The 7,712-nt window shown below is 45.5% G+C and overlaps 1 protein-coding gene across 4 annotated transcripts in view; it reads left to right on the top strand.

Annotated features, from left to right (window-relative positions):
• The window catches only part of FHOD3 (formin homology 2 domain containing 3), a 640,284-nt gene that overhangs the window by 370,567 nt on the left and 262,005 nt on the right, over positions 1 to 7,712 (top strand). The window lies entirely within an intron of this gene.

Here is a 7,712-nt window from a genome sequence, read left to right as displayed (position 1 = left end):
GTCTCCTTGCTAAAAAGGAAGCTTACACCCAATGGAAAGAAGGGGTCATCACCAGGGAGGACTATTCTGCAGTTGCTCGGGGATGTAGGGGGGTAGTTAGGAAGGCCAAGGCAGAGATGGAACTGGGACTAGCTTCCCAGATTAAAGACAAAAAGAACTCCTTTTTTAAATACATATGGGGTAAAAAGAAGGTCCCGGGTAATGTGGGGCCCTTGCAGGATGCGTTGGGAAATTTGGTCGTCACACCTGACGGCAAAACTAACATGTTTAACAATTTCTTTGCCTCCATCTTCCTAAGTAGGGAAGATAATAGGGCTCAAAGACTGCTCAAAGAGCAGACTGCTACACAGACAGATTGGGAGGTGCGTGCCCCCTGGGCCTGTCCCAGGATGTGCACAGCAGTGGAAGCCACTTCCCACCCCACCCCCCAACATGCCTCTAGATGAGCTGCCCAGGCTCCAGTCATCCTAGCACCCAGCCCAACCAGGCCTCTTTTCACCCCAACTCTTGTCCCTGCCTGTGCTCTGCTCGCTCCCTCACTGTGGGGACCTTGATCTGCCCCCCTGCCCCAGCCTCTTCCCCTTCACAGAACCAACTGGTACTTGCCTGCTGTGCTGGGCAGCCAGTGATCCAGACACCAGTCTGTGATCCTGGCTGCTTGTGCACTCCTCCCCACTCCTGCTGCAGCTGCCCGGAGCCTATGACCAAGCTGCCTTGCAGTCCTACCCACTGCCCTGCGTTTGTGGGGGGCTGAGCTCTGTTAGGCCAGGCCTTCCACCACCTATGCTTTGCCCACTGTTGCCATCTTGGGACTGGAAGTCCTGCCCCTAACCTTGATCTTTTCCACCTGAAGTCCCTCTTCTTGCCCGAGAAGTGCTCCTTGGTGGGGGAGGGGGGCATGTTGGAACTGGGGGGAAAAAAATTGTATACTAAAAAATCAAACATCTAGTATAGAATATTTTAATTGTATTTCAAAATATATTTTTTGTCCTGCTTTATGTGCGTTTGCATAGTGTATATAGAGGTGATTGCATACCAGCTCAGAAATATAGCCTTACTCTTGTATATTGTGTGTGGGGAGATAAGAAGGTGTATGCATGTGGTTGGGGTTTGGTGAGTGGGTGAGTATGTGGGGTGTGGGCATGGTTGGTGGGGTGTAGGGAAGGGTCAAGGTATGGAGGGGGATGTATGGGGGAAGAGTGTGGGTGTATGTGGGGTTGTTGAGGGGGTGTGGGCCTGGGATATGTGGTTAGTGTGGGAGGGTGTGGATATGGTGGGGGGTGCGGGTATCTGCATGGGTATGGTGGGGGTGGGGGAGTGAGTGGGTGTGTGTGGAGGGGTGGGTCCTTAGAGTACCCAGAGCTGCATGTGGTGTCAGCGAGCAGGGCCAGCCCAACCCAGCCCCACAGCACACAGCTCCTGCACTCCTGTAGCATGCGAGGCCAGACCCTATAGCATGTGGCTCCCTGCACTCCCAGCCTCCTTTCTGTCAGGTGGGCCCATACCTGAATTACCAGTGTCCCAGGGAGGGACTCTAGGCAACAGCCATGGGGTCACCAAGCAAAAGTGTCTGCCAGACAGAAGCTTCTTGTCTCTACTGCCCCCTGTCTTCGGGCAGGGGGCGGGTCAGGCCTAGCTAGGATAAAGGTTAGATGCTTAGCAACTAGACCTGTACTCTCCACAGTTGTCTTTGAGACTACTCCTGAATGACTACTTTGCTTCAGTATTTCACTGGACTAAGGGGATAATCATACTAGATAAGATTCAGAATGGGCATGGTGGGAATGACCACCGACTGTTGATGCTGAGCTGGTTCATGATCAGTTAGGAAAGTTAGACATTTATAAGTCAGCAGGACTGGACAACTTCATTTGAGAATGCTGAAGAAACTGGCTGAAGTCATTGCGGGACCTCTGGAGAAACTCTTCCAAAACCTGTGGTGCTCAGGGGAGGGCCCTGAAGACTGGAAGAGGACCAATGTTGTGCCCATCTTCAATAAGGGGAGGAGAGAGGACCTGGGCAACTATAGACCAATTAGCCTAATTTCTGCTCCAGGGAAGATCCTGGAAAAATTAATCAAGGAGTCTATGTGCGATACTCCTGAGAGGAGTCTTGGTAGCAGCTTACCACTACATCAGGGGAATATATCAAGGGCTTAGCAAACAACTGTTCACCAGGACACCCTTGGGGAAAACCAGGAGTAGTGGCCACAAACTCCTGGAAGACCGTTTCAGGCTTAACACTAGAAAAAACTTCTTCACAGTTAGGGAGTACAGACTGTGGAATAAGCTCGCTCCAGAGGTGGTGCAATCACCTACCCTGGAAATCTTCAAGAGGAGACTGGATGGTTACATTGCTGGGGTCACCGGACCCCAATAGTCTTTTCTGCCTAGGGCGGTGGGGGCTGGACCTGATGATCTTGCAAGGTCCCTTCCAGCCCCTTACAATCTATGAATCTATTAAGTAATTCATGATAATTATTGCATACGGTTCAAAATACTGTGACACTACTTAGTACACTACTTGAATGTGTGTCAGTATATTTGATGGTCCTGACCTTTAGTGCAGGCAGTCACTGGAATTTCTTTGCTTTGTTTTTGCTACATTTATCCAAGGTGTGGTCACTACAGAGCCCTCATCTGTTGTTTTAATTAATTTGTGTCCTTGGCCAGAAGCATTTCTGTTTCACGGTGTGAGGGAAAATTTAGCCTAGTTCTTTGGCTGAGATTTTATATGGAAGGAACTGCTTCCTTGAAATGTGTGAAAGTGAAAGTCTGAAGGAGAAAATGTCAGCAAGTTGACAATACTGGGAATCGTCCAAAGGGAAGGGCCCTTCCTTTTTCTCCAGGAAATCTGTTTTCTAATATATTAGAGATTGGCATAATCAACATAAATGGGCTACTTAAATGATCCTGCTGCTATAAATAACTCACTAAAAAAAAAAACACAGAGAGGAAGTACTTGATTTACCTTATTATCAAAGAGTGACCTCAGCTGGTTTATGCTTTTGATGTTCACTTTATTTCATATTGCTTTTTTAGGACATTCGGACAAAAAAGTGAAGTGTAGTGGGTGTGTATTGGTCCAGTCCTTAATATCAGCCTTTTGAATAATCATTTTAGTTAATCAGACACTAAGCAGCATTGCCTGAAGGGGAAAAAAATCAAAGAACTTAGTGTTTCTAATATGTAATTCTGCTAAGGCTATCTAATACATAGTGTGCCACCTGCAAAAATACATATCTTTCCATCACGCCATGACAAGCATTATTATTAATAATGCTTCTTTCTGCTCTTAAAATATTGCATTCAGGTATCTGACAGCTTTTAAGTTACTTGTCATTGCAAATATCTTATACATCTATAAAAAAAGTTATTTACTTTAAAAATTGTAGATCTCTTCATCTCTGGTTACTTTAGTTTGAGGCAAATTTTTCTAATTAGTCCAGGTGAGGTGGTAGACAATAGTCTCATGTTGTTTCATTTCATGTTACAATCATAATTGCTGTTCTGTGCTTTGAAGACTTGTTTTGTTTTGTTTGATTTTTTTGTAGTGGTTCCTCTTCTAAGACTGAGAAAGTTAATTTTGACTGATTAAAGATATAGGTATTCCATTCCTTTAAAAATTAGGCTGAAAGTGTCTTAAATACCCAAAAAACAAGGCCACCGGAACTGTTGGCCAAATATATTTCAGCCCTCATAGTTACTGTAATCTGAAGCACTTTAATATATTTGATTCTGTTAAATATAGTTACTTCCAGGGGCAGATCCAGCTGGGGGGTTGAAGTGGGGGCAGCACAGTTGCACCCTCTCTGACTATGTGCCACATATTGGTTGGGCTCTCAGAGCTCACTGGCACGTCACATGGGTTCTGACCTCTATGAGCTCATGAGTCAGTGACCATGGCACCTGTTTGGAGCCCCTACTGTTTGCTCCCTGCCCCTCTCTCCACCTCCCCAAATACAGCGGCAGGGGAAAGGAGGGGATGAATGGCAATGGCAGTGGTGCCCAGGAGCTGTGTACAATTGATCATCTCCTCCTTTCCTTTGCTGCTGAATTCAGGAGGGGAGGGGCAAAGGGGGAAAGAGCAAATAGCAGCAGGCTCCGGAGCTGAAACTTGACTTTAGCAAGGCTTTTGATCCAGTCTCCCTCAACATTTTTGAGAGCAAGCTAAAGAAATCTACGTTGGAAGAATGGATTGTAAGGTGGACAGAAAACTGTCTGGAGCTTTGGCTCAGAGGGTAGTAATCAATGGCTCGATGTCCAGCTGACAGCCGGTCTCGAATGGAGTGTCCCAGGGATTGGTCCTGGTGCCGGTTTTGTTCAATATCTTCATTAACGAATGGGTTATGGTTGCACAAAGCGATGTAACTGTAACGTATTTGTGGAAAGAATAGTGAGATTACTACAGTACAATTGGGGTGAAAAAGCAACCTGAAAGGGCCCTGAAGGACCATATGGAGACTCTCTTACTTCTTTTCCTCAGTAATTGACTTACTGTTCAGAATACGTTTTCTTCATGTATTGATCATGGGAATTGTAAATTTTTAACACTTAGGAGTATAAGGATTTTTTAAAATTAATCTATGTGAAGGCAAAAAAAAATCTTCACTTAGTTCTTGACTGACAGTCTGACATATTCAGTCTTGCTTGAACAATAAAAAGGGCTTGATTATGCCTGACCTGTGGGAGCACAAGGTGGGAGAAAATGTAAGAACCAGTCACAATGGCTGCCCTTTATACACAAATGTTGTTCTGGATTATTTATAGCTACTCATTTCTCTGTGTGGCATTGTACCCTCAGCAGTCTTCCCTTTTCCACTTCCCAGTTCCCAAATGCTCTCAGTATTCTCGATAGCAATGTTTTATGGAAGACGGTTTATCGTGCTCTCACAAGATTTTGAAAATCACATTTCTATTGATAAATATAAAGCATAAACTAAGATAAAATGGGCTGAGGTAAATTAAGAGAGACAAGTGAAGCAGATTTAATTAAAATCTATTATTTGAGCTCTTGTAGTTATTAAAAGTTTCATAAGCAGACAGTTTTGGCATATGGTGAATTTGAACCTATGGACATCTCTTTGGGACTGCAGCACATTGCTGTAACTCTGCTTAAAAGTTTACTTTACAAGGCTGCAAAGTGACATGTAGTTAAAACTTCAGAAGGATGGAAGGTAGCTCTTGGGTGTTAGACGTTTAATCACACTGTTATTTTCCCCTTTTCCCTCACATTGAACTTTCCTGCCTTTAGAATAGGTAAGGAGAAAAACTAAGTGATGTATGTTATTTAATGGCCGGAACTGAGGCGCAGTTATTCTGTGAAAAAAAAAAATTGAGTAAGGTATTTGGGACAGGTGGTGAAAGACCTCACACTGAAACATTCTCTGTGTTACAGGTGCCACTTCCATGAGGCAACCACTCTCGATGAGGCATGTGTAGTGGGTGGGAAAATCATAGATTTTTTTTTTAGTTGGCTCATTTCCATTAACACTCTTGTACCCCTTCAGCTAACAAGAGTTTTATTAAGTGTCTCCTTTGGCATCTCATAAATAAAACACTGTGCATGGGATCATCTTGGAAAGCCAAGATATTCCTAACAGTTCAAAAAATCCTGACTGTTATTTACTGCTCTTGGGGAAAGCTGGGAAAAGTCCTTTTTGTGTTGCTTTCTATGAAATAAATGAAGCAAACAAATGCTAAAATAAAGTGTCATTGTGTCTGAGGCCTGCCTGTCAAAAAATATCAGTATAAAAAACTTATGGGAAGGGTAATATTAGAAAAAGTAACCTTTGCCAGGCGTTAAAGTTTTCAGCCAGGCCACCTGAGTTTAGATACATGGTATTGAGCACAGTTTTGTCAATTTCAGAGCCTGCCTTTGGAGTAAGGGAAGCCAATTTTTTCAGAGGGAGTAACTGTAACATAGAGTGGCTTTATTGCTGCACTAAGGGAAGATCTGCTAAATCCCACTTCCTTGGTTCTAAGGATAGTTTAGGGTTTTAGGATGATAGTATCTCTTCATAGCCTCCTATCCATAACACAATTGGAAGGGAAAGGAACCCAACTAACCAAAGATTTCAGGGGAAATCAAATACTTTTAGGCCTATCCTTCCAAAGATAATATTGGCAAGAGTTGGAATGTTTCGTGGAATTAAGCCATGTGACCTTGTTGGGTTCTTTTCACACTTGTCATGAATCCTTTCTGTATAATAATTTTTAGAGGCGATCTATCAGGATGCAAAATAATTGTTTTTGTTCTCTGGTGCCTGCTTGGACAATCTGTTCCCCCTTTGCCCTAAATTTTCTTTGTCCCTGCAGTGACATTCTGTTTTGTGTAAACACAGTTAGTTACATATGAGAGTATTTTTTTTGTATTTTGGTCTATCCTTCCCTTCATTCTTGGAAATAAACTCTAAAGTGATAAAGATGGCAACTATAGCATTTTCCATGACATTTTGTGTATGCCAAGAAGTAATCTGGCAGCTTTTAGTTGCATGTGAATTTGACAAATCAATCTGCAATGGTGTGGGGGGAGGGGCTACTGAATTGTAAGCATTTCACCCAAAAAAAGTATTAAAAACCCCACAGTATCCTGAATACTCAGAGTGCATTCTGAAGGGGTAATACAATATGGTGAGGTTTATTGTAGGGGTGCACCAATAGAGATTTTGGGGCCAATACTGTTGCCGGCACAAGGTGCCCGAGGGAGGCAACAATTGGGTTCGTTGCCCGGTGTGCGTCGCGCCAAATAAACACACGGGGGGGGAGAAAGCAGACAGAGTTTATTTGAGCTCAAGTAAAAGGCACAGGGAGACTGTATGGTCTCAAATCCCGCGCACTTAACCCTGCAACAGCGGGATTTTATACCCTGGTCAGTTTCACTGTCAGTGATTTTCCACCACTGGCCCCCCTCTTCCTCCCCTTTCCCTCCTCCTTTCTCTCTCCGAGCGGTGCCCTTGCATTCCACAGATAACAGTTTTAGCTCGCCTGCTTTCCAGAAGGACAGGAGATTGCAGGCGCCATAGAAAGGGTTACAAAGATTGAGCAAGGGGGGTGGGGTTTGGCTCGTCTGAGCCTGGAGCAGAAGGACTTCCTCGACACTCGTGGTCTTCCATCTCTCTGAGTTACCCAGGGTTATGCCCAGTGACACCAACAATACCGATACCTGATTTTTAAGGCGGCATATTGGTCAATACTGATCTGATTCTGATACCAGCCCGGGAGCTTGAAAAGCAGTGTCTAGCTAGTAAGTTTGTGGTGGAGTGGAATGGGGGAATGGGAAGGGAAGAGGTGTCGGGGTGGGGAAAGACAGAGGCCCCTGCAGTGAGGGAGGAAGTGGGGCTGGGGCAGGTGCTGACCAGTCAGGACGCAGGAGAAAGCCGTAAGTGGCTCATCTGGGGTGCGTGGGAAGGGGGGTGGCATGTGGGAGCCATGTGCCCTCGGGTCTGCGCATGGCAGAGTGGCTGCTGCTACAGTCTAAACCTGGGGCTGTGCTGGGTTCTTCCGGGCTGGGGCTGGGCTGGGCTGGGCTGGGCTTGGAGCGAGCAACGGCGGCACTGAGATGACTATGGGGGGTGCAGCCTGCAGCCACCCCAAAATTCACCTTAGCCCCCCCAACCCCCCTCCCAGTGCCACTGCCTCCCACGCTGAATGCAGTGAGGCCCAGCCCCCTGCCAGGAAGAGCCACCCCCCCATACCCTCCCAGACTAGCGG

Source organism: Crocodylus porosus, unplaced genomic scaffold (assembly GCF_001723895.1).
Source record: "Crocodylus porosus isolate Cpor-Errol unplaced genomic scaffold, CroPor_comp1, whole genome shotgun sequence".
NCBI lineage: Eukaryota > Metazoa > Chordata > Crocodylia > Crocodylidae > Crocodylus > Crocodylus porosus.
The sequence above is the reverse complement of the archived record's forward strand: the minus strand, read 5'-3'. Positions and strand labels throughout refer to the sequence as shown.